Genomic DNA, 14,377 nt, shown 5'->3' on the forward strand with positions numbered 1-14,377 from the left:
GTCGTCTGTTCATGTGACACAAAATGTGTCAAGAAAAAGAAACAAAGGCCCCGAAGTTTCCTGGTGATCAAAATTCAACAGCTTTGTGGGGGGAAGAGTTTTTAAGAGGCAACTATTTGAGGATGTACAATGGGCTGGCGAGGAAATCTCACTGTTGACTGCTGGTCTGGAACAAGTTTAAAAAAAAAGGAAAGAAGAGGTTCAGAAAGGAGGAAGAGGGGAATTGGAAATGATGTCCAGAAGTCAGTGTGACGACCTCAGTCAATCCTTTCTTTTTTATTAAAACCTCTTTCTTTCTGCTTCTTAAATGTATGAGAGCGTATAATCATTCAAACACAGGAGATTCACTTCCAGCTCAGGCTGTGCTTTAGAGACGCTCTGCTGGACTTTACAAGGGGCTTTAAGTGTCCTGCAGCCACAGAAGAGGTCAGCTGGTTCAGGACCAGTCAACTCCCTGAAGACATCCCTCACTTTTCCCCTAATAAACTGTTCCCAGACCTGCTGAGAGCTGCTCCGAAAGTCACGATGGGGACTGAATAAAAGCGTAGAGGCCGGCGTGGGGGACATACCACAGATAGCAGTGCTCCTGGCATGCACTGGGAGACTCTGCTTGATAATTTTAGACAGAGAGCCAAACAGGTTTACTCCCTTCCCAAGCATGCACAGCATATTGTTTTTTTTTTTTTTTTTCCTTTTCTGTCGTTATCAAAAGCACAGGATGAGAGATATTGTAAATACACGCTCTCCACCCCAGGCTGGAAGCCTATTTGTAGAATGCGAGAACATTGTGCCGGCTTAAAGGATCTTATCCGACATCATTCACGTTATACCAGGGAAGGAACTGATTTATATAAAGTCTGATATGGTCAAAAAAACACTCCTGGTAAATCTTTTATCTGGATTTGAACTGTGGCCAAGATCCTAACATGGCCTCCTCATCTTTACTTCTCATCTGCTTTTTTAGGAACACCGGTCTCCTTTCCTTTCATGTGGCAAATGGTGATGGCTATCACTGTAGAGTCAACACACGAGGCAGCTGGGACTCACCCCAACAGCTGATAGCTCAGACATGTTGGGTGGGTGGGAGAGAGCTCACTTCCTCCGACGGATAGTTTTTCTTCCCACTGCTGTGGAGGGTTTAGCGAGTAAAGTCTTACTACTGTACAAAGCGGCTCGCTGGCGGCGGCTGGGAGGCTGACGTCGTGTCAGCCGTCCTGGGACAGATGTTCCAGAGGCGGCCAAAATGTGAGACTGTCGGCATTGGAAGCAATGCCAACTGTTCTTATGCCAGAAAGTAAACTGAACTCACTGTTTCAGTATCGAATGTGCACAATGCTTACTCTTATACATCTCCATATGTGAAATCCCGTCAACTGTAATGGATCCCGACTGATATATACAATACAGCTGTGTAATACGAGATTAAACCCACTACTGTTAAATGTTGATCGCGAAGTTCATGGATGTGTGCTTTATGCATTCCTATGGAAAGCACAATTAGCACGTATGGGTTATCACAATTAGAAAAACTGACAAAAGGAAAGCAGAAATCAGCAAAGAATCAGTTCAGACAGAAAAAGGACCGACAGTGATCAATCACAGGCCTGAAGGCAACGTTTCTGCGTTTTCATGTCAGAAACGTTCGGTGTTAATATGGAAATGTATTGTACACTTTGTCCATTCATGTTAAAATGGTAGACGTAGTTCTGATGTTGGGCCACTAGTGGGTGCTGTGGTTTACTTTGAAAATGAAACCACACACTCATGCAGAGAAGAATGTTATAAATATCAGCAATGACGACACACACACGACACAGACGTGCACATGGACAGATGAGGAACTCAACCATTAAACTACCTCGTCCCAGCAGAATACGGACTGAAGTCACGACACTCTGGAGGACGTTATTGAAATTGCAGGGGAAAATAGAGGACAGTAACAGTGTCTCCACTAACTTCACAGAGAGAGAGTCCGAGTTTTCAAAAAGTTGTGTTTTCAGTGACTCTGACTACTGCTGTCATGTAAACGGACATCCAAAACAACAAAAGTTTTTGGCTTTCGGCAGCAGAGCTGCTGTCTCGTTTTGTCCTGCCCACAGAGCCGTTTCATTAGCACTACAAGCTAAGCTAGCGTCTTCAGTGAATTGCTATTTCACCAAACTACTGCTTCACTGAGAAGAGCAGCTCATTAATCCTGAGCCGAGTCCTCCTGACAGCAACATTAAAGATGTCCCACTGTAAGTAAAGCCCGCTAACCTGTGATGCATTAGCTGCATTAAATACACATTAGCCTCTGTTAAAACTGTCTGCAGGTTGGTTAAGAACATCTCAGCCATTTTTCCTCCTTGATTCTCAAACTAGTTTCATTCACTTTATACAGTATCTTATTAAGAAAATGTCTGGTCAGGCTGAATCCGTCGCCTGCATTGAAACATTTATTTAAAGTGGATGAACAATCACCGGACACTCACAGGAAGTGCCAACAATAAACATATCTGGGGGTTTGCGAGCAGACAGGCTGTAGACGGCATTTTCGGGTGAAATTTACTGATGGAGCACTTGACATATTGTTTCCTGATTGGATGGAAATATTGAGTCGGACTGTGCTGCTTCTCTCGATTGGCAGCCATTCCAGTAAGTGAACGCAACAAGGTTTTAATCTTCAAGACTGTCGGTCTCCAGTGGACAGAGATTTTGAGAGCTTGAAACTGAAATGTGGCTGTTACTAAAGACGGAGCTGAGAAATGCTCATGTTATTTATTGTCTGTCGAGGTTAGGGCTGGACTGAGACTGAAAACATCGGCCTGGACATTTCTGGTCCAGTCCAGCCGTCTTTTGCTTGGACACAAGCCAACATCATTCCCGAAGTCCCCTTAAAGATAATAATGCCGATCCACTGAATTACCACAGAGACGAGGATATGGTTCAATGAAGATGATTAGTTTACTCATACAGTAATACTTCATGTGCTTTAGAACAACACTATGAGGCCTTCTCTTCCCGTCTGAGTTGACAGCTCTAAAATGAGATTTCTACATGCCAGGAGTGTGAAATGCATGGCCTGTGGGCCAGAACTGGCCCGCCAGATCGTCCGATCCAGCCCGCGAGGTGACATTTTCCAGATGTGAGAAAATATGAAATTAGATTTTACTTGTCCCGAATGGTTTCAAGCGTGGAACTCTGAAAACAAAAAAAACAACAACTCAGAGTTCGTTTTTAAATACCAGAGATCATCTGTGAGCTGTTATCAAGCACTGCTGGAAGGGACGCATAACTCTCTCCAGACGTTCACAGCTGTTTGCTGCCACGCTGCTGGGTAACTGCCCAGGTGTGCAACAATTCACGTGCACATTTAACATCCGGCAACAGCGGAAAGAGAGAAGAGCTGCTGCTCAGTGTAAGAGCCTCCCTGGCCTGATGTCAACCCTGACGACCCCGGCTGAACAGGAGATCGGGAGCAACTGCTCGTCCCAGAGAGCGGACCCAGACTACAGGGCTCACTATTCCTGAACCCGTGTTCCCAGCAGATAAGTGACCATTATTCATCCCGTGTTGAACATTAACTGGATTAATTCTGCATGGGTGGAGGGGTGAAATTGTACATCTCCAAAGGGAGAGAAATGGCAAGGAAATGAGCAGAGAAGCCAGTTTGGCCGGGATTTTAATTAGCTCCAGGGTTCGTTAGCACACAAACTCCACTCTTGCTGCAGAAGTCGCGCTGATATAAAGGCCTGTGTAAGCCATTAAGCCACAGAGGGAAGGGGAAAAAAAGGGAAAGGAAGAGAGAAGAGAAGTGAACGGACGAGTATGGACACTTCGTTTCACGCACAAAGGCCCAGGGCATGGAGGTGACCTTGCAGCGTGACTTCTCCAGGGGATGGGGAGCTATTTTCTGCCCCCGCTGGCCCACTTACACCAGGGCTCTTTAGCAAGGGGGAAAAAAAAACACACACTCCAACCCCTCCACCTCCACCTATCTATCTGACCATCCGTCTCCACGGCCAGGAAAGAGCTCCGCGGGGCGACGCGGTTCGGTTTCCAGAGTGCTGCGTCCAACAGCGGCGGTTTGTCGGCGAGCTTCTCTCAGCCGTAACGTACATGTGGATTTTGATTCAAAAACACAATTAGGTCACGGTCTGGTTTGAAAAGAGAAGGTAGTGGGAGAAACAGTTGTAGGAAGCAGAAAAATACTGTAGCGGTTGCAGAGGGATATTAAAAAAGAAAAAAAAAGATGGAGAGACAATAAAAAACAGGTTTTGACATTGTTATTACTCCTGTGTTCGTGATTCAGAAATATAGAGTCTTGGGAGAGGAGGCTCTGCTTTCCGTTTGCTCTATTTTCCCATCTGTGATGAATAATCCCCTCATTCAGGAGATGCTGTGAAGTAGAGAAATCTCTCTGAAACGGAGCGAAGTCATGAGTCCATGAATGAATGAGCCTCCCACCTCCGGCGCCCCTGCAGCCGTTCATGACTCAGCTCAGCCTCCGCCGACGATCCCACTCCTCACCAACACGGCCCACACCAGAGGTGGAGGCGTCCCTCTCTCTCTCTTCTCAATGTAGCCTTTTGTTTCATTCACTACAATCGCCCCCCCATCATCTGGAGCCTCTCCTGACTTTTATTTTCTGGTGCTCTGGGTAACAAATCGCCTCGCAGCCCGTCACCACAATCACATGCTGACTGACCAGATGCCCCATCATTAATAATAAATATTAGCATGCTCATTAGCCGGGACCAGGATTGCAGGGGGAGTAGCCACAAACTTGATATACGATCGTGCCGCATGTTTTTCAGACGGCTACACAAAGGCGAGGCCACACAAAAGCCATTACGGGAGGTTTGAGGACTACAAACTAATAGAACCAGTTAGGGTGAAAGAGTGCAACTAAAGCACATCTTGAATGTATATTAGCCTCAAGAGAAAGTATGGATGCTTACTGGGGAGCCTGTGAACGTTAGCTCTGAAGATAACGTGCCAGAAAAGCGAAATAAATACGAATTCTGTCAGGTACTAGCAGAGAATCAGAAGAAATGAGGTGACGGGAAAATATCTTTGGCCAAGTTATGCAAAAATACGTTGCACGCCAAGACGGTGGTTTCCAAGCGGCTTTCTCCAGAGCTCCTCTGTAAAGATTTAAACCTAAAGTTTTTGACCAGTTCCATCAGTTATGATGAGGTTCAATATTTAGCTCGAGAGAGCTTGTGGGTATCGCAGTAACAGTCCATCAAACGGCTCAGCCAGAGGCCGTTTGACCCGCTCTGAAATACAGCTGAACTCACACAAACACGCCGCTTTGCTCCACCGTAAGTTTGGTTTATTACTTGTTATTCATATAACTCAATGAGATGGAAGAAATAAAACAAAAAGTTCTTTGAACACGTTGATTTGAATTCACCCAGCCTGTGTTTATGTTCATGGTTTTAGATGAAATAATCAACACGAGCGGAGCGGAAAAAAAAAAACACATCAGGTTTGATTTGCTGCATTTACACTGTATCATCAAGTGGCAACATATTTATGAAGGGAGGGGCCCGGCTGGCATTGTTCTAAACGTTTTATAGTCTCTTCATGAACCTCATTTGAGTGAAAACTTGAAGGACGACTTTGCCTGGTGGACCAACTGACGGATCTCAGGACCACAAACACAAACAAACCCACACAATACACTGCGAGCTGTGTGAATGAGTCAGTGCAGCACCGAGGAGTCTATGAATGCATGATTGTTTTTGAGCACTGATGACTTTCAGATGGCCTGAAACTCGACTTTATTTGAATATATGAATATGCATTTGTCCACTGGAGAGTTTTTGTTTGCTTTGAAATATTCTTGTATTTCACTACAGAGGTCTTAATGTGTTGCCGCATGCGAGATGATAGTAACTGATCAGATAATTAGTATTTCAGTTTAGAATCACAGATATTTTTCTGAGCTTGTCACTTTTATCATACATAAAACTCATTTCAGAGCTATCGTCTCCGTTTGTCTTGCTCAATGGACCCACGGTTCACTCCACCATTACTGCTTTCATTGTTGCTATTTGATTGAATCTCCACTTACTGCAGCAGGAAAGTGAGCCCTCTCTGTGTCGGTTCATAAATCTTTCAAGAATCACTATCTACATCAAAGAGATCTTCCTCCAAATAAACGATGTGACATCAGTTGAATGGGACATGAAACTGATCGACGCAGTGCTGACATCTCCATCAGTGTGTCTACTAAGACGATACAAGACGTCCAGACTGAGATAGACAACTGAGATTATTGCATTTCGTCTTTGGGAATCGCGTGGCCCTTTGGATGAGTTTGATCGGCCCTCAGAGAAATTTCAAATCCAATCAAAGTTAGTATGCACGATGCGTGTAGTACTTTATTACATTTTAAAGGTAATTTTTTTGAAGGTATTGCCCATTGATGGATTATTGGTTGCTGCGTGGTGTCTCATGTGTTAACTCGCAGGACAAGCAGCTGCTAAAAACACAGCTTGAATTGTGATTACAAGACAAGACAGAAAGAGAAGACAGAAAAAACTGACGTAGAGGAACAGTAGCTCATGAAACAATCAGATTTTTTTTTTTTTAATAAGAAACAATTCCTTCCATTGAGAAAATTTGAAGTGATCTAATGTCCCAGCCCTCCATAGTGGTGCTATTTATATCTATTCACACACACATCCTGCAGAACAGTGGTGAGCACTTGCCACCGTTATTGGACAGAGTCCTACTGGACAAAGGGAACAAGGGAGAATGAAAAAGGTAATCTGTGAATGAGGTCATGTGGCAGTTTGAATACTGAACAGATGAATAAGACAAAAGAAATAAGCGGATTACGTCAACTCAGCTGGCGGGTGACTGAGGAGGCACACACGAGATGCCTCTTTCGCCGGTATTTAGGCTGTTTAATTCAGCTTATTTCGGCTTGTCGTCCTGTTTACCTCAACAAAACGAGGCATTCACAGCCACACACACACACACCACATCCCTGTCAGCAGGGTGCTGCGGCCTCTCCTCTCCACAGGAGCTCCAGGGCCTGCGGACATTATAGACCGGTGGACAGATCGCCGTTTCCAGGACGTGACAGACTGGCGGCGCGTTTCATCACAGGCCGACGAGAGCGGCGGCGCTTTATTGACTGACTGCTGTTGAGAGCCGAGACCGTGGGCAGCAAACACGCACCAACACAAGGACAGACGAGACTGCAGAAGAGGGCATGGGAGGAGGAATGACTCACATTCAGCTATCCACACACGACGACAGACAAATCCCAATGAGCAACTTTGATCGAGCCGAGGTCAAACTTTTCCTAGAAAGCTCTTCATTCCTTTTTATAAATGTCGCTCGTTTCCAAAAACCAGGTGTGCGTAGATTTCTTCCTCACAAGGTAGCCACAGTGACGTCTCGGTATGTCGTGCTTTTTCATCACCCACTCCATTCCGCCAGCCTCACCGCGGCTCCCTTCTGTTCCTGATTTAAAGCACGGCCCATTAGGAAGGAGTGAAAAGAGAGCAGAGCGCTGCTGTTTACACCAGGCCCGGCCTGCCGCTTCAGCCACTGTTTATTTGAACTGTGAACCTCCACGTGAGGCGTGTGTGTGCGAAAAGAAAACTGTACACGTGCGTGTGTGTATGAGTGAATGAAAAAGAGTGTGCCACAGAGATGAAGGGGAGGGCACAGTCCCACACAAAACTCACTGTCTCGCCCCTTGATTCCTCTCACACCTCTCTTAACACACTTTTCACAGTATTTATTCGCCCCACGGGCTCCCGGTGCTCCTCGGGTTCTCCGGGCTACAGACGGGCCTCTGTGTAACCCGCCCGGGGCGCGAGGAAGCCAGAAACAGACCACTTCTACCCCGCAGTGGAGCTCCAGACACAATAATAATAATCAGAATGGCCTTTTGGTGACTTCACGGCCTCGTTCTCCTATATAATCATGAAGAAACCATCCAGACGCCACGCCAAATACAAATTCACACACACACTTATGCAGGCTAGAATGCACACAATTGCAAGCATGCAAAGAGTTTTCCATTCAAAGACGGCAATGGGGTGACTCGAGACAACCTCACACACACACATACATGCACACACACACACACGTACATACTGGGGAACAGTGAGGTTAGTGTGAGATTAGTTCAAACTGTCCAAGAACCTGAGCAGAAGACGACAAGACCCGGGAATCAATGAAGTCCCTGTTTGAAAGGCGCAGACTGACGGAGAGAAGGATGAGGAAATATGAAAGGCTGCCAAATATTCAGGCTGGAGAACAAGGACGCATGCTAAGGAAACACACTTCTGGGCACGAAACAGGAACGTTTTTATTTCATGTGTATGTGCTTCTTCTATGTGTGCTTCCTGGTGTTCATAAGTATCGAATTGCGTGTTGAATGTGGCAGAAAATGTTAACTTTCACATCAACTTTAGAGTAAAGAAATGCAGAAGACAACAGGGGAAGACTGGAAAGAGGCAGGCGAGCTAGATGTTTAATTGTAAGAGTCATTTCCTGAACAAATTTCCTTGCAGCATTCGGAGCGGCCAATCCGAAAACCCTTTAAATCACTGTCTGCAGTGTCAAACTCCTGCAGCTGCTCCATGAAGTATGGAAGAAGCAATCACTGTAAAACATTCTTCTTGCCTCCGTCGACATGTATCGCTGGCAGCCAGCGCTCATAAACACTCCTCAGGCAGAAACACACCGAGAGTTACAGCGAACACATGATGCTGCACAGTCACACTCGAGGCATGTGCATGTGTGTGTGCCAAAACACACATGTGATACATTCTCTTGTGCACAAACACGTCCACACACACACACACACACACACACACACACACACACATCCCTCTGAGCAAATGGCCCCAGTGTCTTCACCACGGCTCCTGGTATCTGCAAAGTTTGTGTGAGCCCATCAGCGAGCGGCGGTGGAACCCGGAGTGACATGCTAATCTGTGGAAAGGCACAGTCGATACCCGCCATGTCTAATCACATCACAGCGCCGCGGCTCAAGTGCGTTTGGTGCCTGTTCTGGCTCTGCTCTGGTATCTGGGGCAGCATACCAGCCAGCAGAATCAACTGCACAGGAAAGGCTGCTGCCGTCTGTATGTGTGTGAGTGAGAGCGTGTGTGTGTGTGTGTGCTGCCAAGATTGTGCCAGCCACAAGACTGATGCTGGCGTCAGAATGAATCACATTCGGTCTGCCAATCCATCCCAGCCAAAGCACGAGGAGGTTCTCAGAGAGAGGGAGGAAGACCGGCGGAGGGAGAGAGATCATAAAACAGATCATAAAAAGCAACATCAATGGGTGATAGAGCGAGCGAGGGAGGGAAACATAAAAGGCAGCATGAAAAGCAGGAGGCCATGTGAGACAAAGCCTAAAAGGGAAACACATTGAGGGGGGGAAACAACACACAGCGGGGAGGGGAGGAGGGGGAGCGCACGGTATCTTCAAGCCCGTCCATCTGTAGCCAAGCCACATGCCAATGTATTCAGGCGATCTCTGAAAGTCACCCATGGATCCGTCTTCACCGCTTCACCTCTGATTGTATGCATGTCTCACATCGGCATAGGAGGACGGACACGCTCCCTCCTGACCTGACCCACATTACACCGACGTGACAGAATCAGTGCTCTCAGGTTACCGACCGCCGTCATTTAAATAACCAGCATTTTCTGTCCTCATCAGCTTCTTGCATTTGTTATGATGAGTGGATTGGAGCAGGGTAGTTCACGGTGGACGGTGGAGGGCTTGCTGGGCTGGCGTTTCCCTCGCTTCACAGTCAGAAGACATGTTTGAAACCTCAACCTGTCGCTTCCTGACGTGAGTTTGAAAGTTCTTCCAGTCTGAGCTCGACAGATGGTTGTCTGTCCATACAAATCGACTAATTATTTTCAATCCGATCGAAAACAATCAGATTGAAAAAATCAGTATATATTAACTGAATAAAGTGATCCATGTTCAATCCACATGTACACAAGTCCCAGCTGAAACCGATCACAAAAGTCTCTCTCCCAGTTCGTCTGATACGCTGGCAGTGGTGAACCCGCCGGTAGGCTATCACGGAGACGTTTGGTGTCCCTTCTACTTCAAACAAGGTGATTGTGAAATAAACCTGAACGAAACAGGAACCTGAAATGGATGCATGCTTGTATAAATAACCATCTGATTGACTCATATAAAGGACTCGCAACTGCAAGCAAATGTTTTTGACAATACAAGCTTTGAAAGGTCTTCTAAGATCTTCACCCTAAGTGATTATCATTCCATTTTGTTGAAGCTGGAAAACACATCCGTACAGGGTCTTAAGAGTTTGTTTGGCTAAGTCATCCAAAAGTTGTGCCAGAGCTAGTACAACACAAAAGAAATGATCACAAAAAGACTAATCAAGTCATTGTTTACAAAAAGAGATCACAATAAGCCCCATGAGTGTAAGGTTGGGTTATGGCTTCATCACAGAATCTGTAGAAGTAAAACCTCTTTCCAGAGTCTCCAGTGAGTACACATATGATGACACAGCATTAAAATCACAACTCTTCAGCCAAAAAAAAGGAATAAAACTCCACGGCGCAGCTACAAAAGCTCAGTTTTCTCTGTAAACAAGCTGCCAAGCAACCCAGCTGTTTTCAGATTTACACGCTCGACAGATCATTTGGGAAAAGCTCCGCTTACAAGGGAGGAGAGAAAAAAACATGTTTTACTCTGGTTGCAAATACATCCGGCTTAGTGTGGACTAGGTCTCAGTCACACAGTCAATACGGCCTATTGGAGGCTTCCAGGCTCAACGCCAGCCCCTCGGCAGACACACGGGACCCTCTGCAGTGTGTAGTCCTGCACACGGACCTGGACACAGGCTTACTTCAGGGATTTGGTGGAGAAACTGGATTAGCAAGCAAACAACAATGTCCCCCCGATGCTGCCTTTGTGCCTTTTATAAGAGGACTGTGAGGCGGAATAACAGTGTAACACTCCTGCCTTCAATAGGCTTTGTAAAGGGCTCTGTGGAGAAAACAAGGCCCCGATCGCCATTGATCACCAACTATTTTACATTGAGCTCCAACCGCTGACCCCGCTTGTCCATCTGATCCTCCACGGACTGCTGGTCTTACCAGGAGATCAGTGTGCTGCTTCACTTTTGTCAACTTTATTGATTACCCAGAAGAATCAAGAACAGGAGTATTTAAAGAGAAAGCATCGGGGCAGACGTCTATTCCCCCGAACAATAGAAAATCAATACATTTAGATGAGGGTTTAAAGAGGATAGAAACATTGGGAGGAGAGCATAAAACGGCGACATTTGTGATGACACAGCACAGATCTGGGGGTGCAGACGTGAACGTCACATGAACCCCTCACATCTGGGACGCATTTAGCTCCCATGTGCAATGGATTACATATTTCTGGAAACGAAGCCACGCCGGAGTCTGTAATCGGTTGATGGGATTTTATTTGGGTTGTTCATATGGGCCGGTCCGTTGCGATTTCAGCATGGTAAGCAAAGTTCTGAGAGACGCTGACGCAAGAGCGACGGAGGAGGAGGGGAGGGATGGAGACGCTGGAAGAATGAGGAGAGGCCGTCAGCAGAAAGATTACAAATCTCCCAAGTAGCAGTCTCTCACAAAGTCATTGAAGCTTTATCACCATTGGGTTTTTTTTTTTTTTTTTACTCTGCCCCAATTTCCAGCTGCAAATGACTAATTTAGAGTTGAGGGGTGAAATTTGTCACCCTAATGGTTGGCAGGCTTAGCAAACTTTAGAGTTCCTGTGTCGTCCTAGACACTGCGGCTCCCTTGGCAGTGAGGTGTATGGAACTTCCATCGCAAGAAGCCCAGAGCATGACTTTCAACTTCCATGTCGCCTAAAAAAATTGATTTATTTCACTTTCAGTTAATACGTTTTACACACACTGTGACTTTATCAACAATATGTAAAAGTACACAACACTGACTGACGACCGTTTCGGTGATGTACCGACTTGTGTCAAGTAAATTCTGAGATTCATGGTTGACAATATACAAATTACACCAAATTCAGAAGTTATGCTGTTAAATAATCATCATCATTGTTTTAATTGGGAATTTTTATGAGACTGTAAATGTCAAGATTAAAAAAAGATATGTAAAGAACATCTAAGCCTGCTTCTACAGTGATCAACACTCTGGGTTATATTTTAAAATCACAAAAGGTTCATTTTGTATATCTACTGAACAAGACTGAGAAAAGATGTTTTCTCGTGAAAATGGAAAAACGTTGAGTTTTTGGAGTCCACACGACTGTGTAGGCGAACAAAAATGCAACTTTGCAGATATTGGGTCTCATTAAGCACATGGTTTTCATCTCAGAGACGGAGTGAGACGACTCCAGCTCGAATTTAAATATTTCATCATTGCAAACAGAGTCACCGCAACAGTTACTCAGTTTTGCAAATCTATTTACTTTTACATTTCATACGCTGCACTTTTACTCTAAGTTTCAGCTTCATCAGAGAAAATCTTGAAGTGATCTTCAGACTGACAGAAATGCAGAATGCCAGTAGATTGAGGTTACTCTATAATGATGAAAAACCAACATCAGATAAGTTCAGTTCCCTCATTCTCAAACAAACAGGGGGTCAAACTGTTAGCTTGGCTATCCAAAGTGAAAAAGAAAAAAAAAAGTTTCCATTAAACTTTCCAAAATGGAGATTGTATTACAATTACATTCAATTTGTGGTTTCTCTTTGAATAATGAGAGACCATGCAAAATCGATGTTTGTTCGATCACTGTTTTGTTTTCAATGGGAAAATGCCAGGTAATGGAAACTAAATCCCCTTTATGCAAGAAAAAGCAGCGACTGCTGTGACAAAAACTGGAAGACAGAAGAGGGGTTCAAGTTGAAGAATTGAGATGTTATTCTGTGTAAATTCATCAGTTATTGCACATCTATGCTTGGAGAAGCTGTGAAGAGAGGCATTACAGAGGAATGATTATGATTCAGTGCTGCTAATGAGATCGAACATCATGAATCCATGACAGCCCGTTACTGCCAGTGACCCCAAGCCGCATTAAATCCTAACAGGCAGCACGCGAAGCCAGCACTGAAATAAGGATGTGGCTTTAACAAACCTAGTTAACGTGAAGCTAGTCGGCCGCCCAGACCCAGAAACATTAAACCTCCTCTGGCTCCGGGTAACGCCAGCTCCCTGCCGGCGGTGGCTCGATAACGCCATCGGCCGACTGTCCGGCAGCTGAACGGCGGTGAGGCCGCTGGCCAGGCTGCCACTTGTTAAGGTCTGTGGAGCCACATCTGGTTTGCCTGAACCCACTTAGAGATCCACCATGGTCTACTGTTCAGCCAAGCCTCAGAGGTCAGGGACTGTGTGAGTGTGTGTTTAGAAAGTTCCCTAATGCTCCCATGTGTCCCACACAAACAAAACTTTGCTGTCCAATATTGCAGATTATCTTTTCACTCCGTTTTCCTAGGTACGCCCATAGAAATCCTTTTCCTTAAAGCTAGGGTTGGCGATTTGAATGAGATACATTTTTTTAAATACTGGTTAAAATGATCTTTATGACCCGATGGGAAACAATTCATAGCGTGTTCTTAAAGTAGTTTGGAAAATATCCGCTATCTACAGCAGGAGTAAAACGGGAAAAACAGCAACCAATCGTCTTGACGGGACACCTTTTTTTAAACCAATCAAATCCCTTCGCCGTTCGACCTGCCCCCTGCGCGTACATGTCAATGGCGTGCACTGACCCTGGTTCAGTGCGCGCGTAGAAGGACGGAGCGTCGTTGCAGAATGGCGGAGAAGAATGTTTGGGGCTTTACTTACCGGTGAGTGCGCCATACTTGGTATAGTGCAAATAAAGAAAAACGAAGAAACGAAGCGCTGAGGACAGGTTACGCCAGGAACGCACTGGACGCGGAAGTGCTGCGCGCGCGGAACGTCTCTGCGTCTCCACTCCCAACGGAGCTCCTCCAATGGGGTGGGAGCTGGGCGGAGCCTTGGGGAGATGCTACATTCGTGCTACATGCTAGTTTTCCAAGATCGCCAACCCTAGCTTTAAAAGAATTAAAAAAAAAAGATGATTACAGAACTGGGAGGCAGTAACGTAGATCTACTTTTACTGATGAAGACCAAAACAAGCAACACCTGAAAATTCATGTGTGAAAAGTTTCATCAACAAAATGTGTTGATCCGGCGCCATCTCGATGACGGTGTGATGGGGCTTCATTGAGGAAGCGTTTTGAGATATGGGGGTGTTCTCTGCGTTTTGCATTTTGAAATCAAATCAAAATGTAAAAAAAAAAAAACAACAACTCTTATTCCTCATGTTTGGACAATACTGATACTCAGTATGCTGTCGTGGTTGATGCTACGTGCTTATCTTACACTA

This window comes from Salarias fasciatus, chromosome 5, assembly GCF_902148845.1.
Source record: "Salarias fasciatus chromosome 5, fSalaFa1.1, whole genome shotgun sequence".
Classification (NCBI taxonomy): domain Eukaryota; kingdom Metazoa; phylum Chordata; class Actinopteri; order Blenniiformes; family Blenniidae; genus Salarias; species Salarias fasciatus.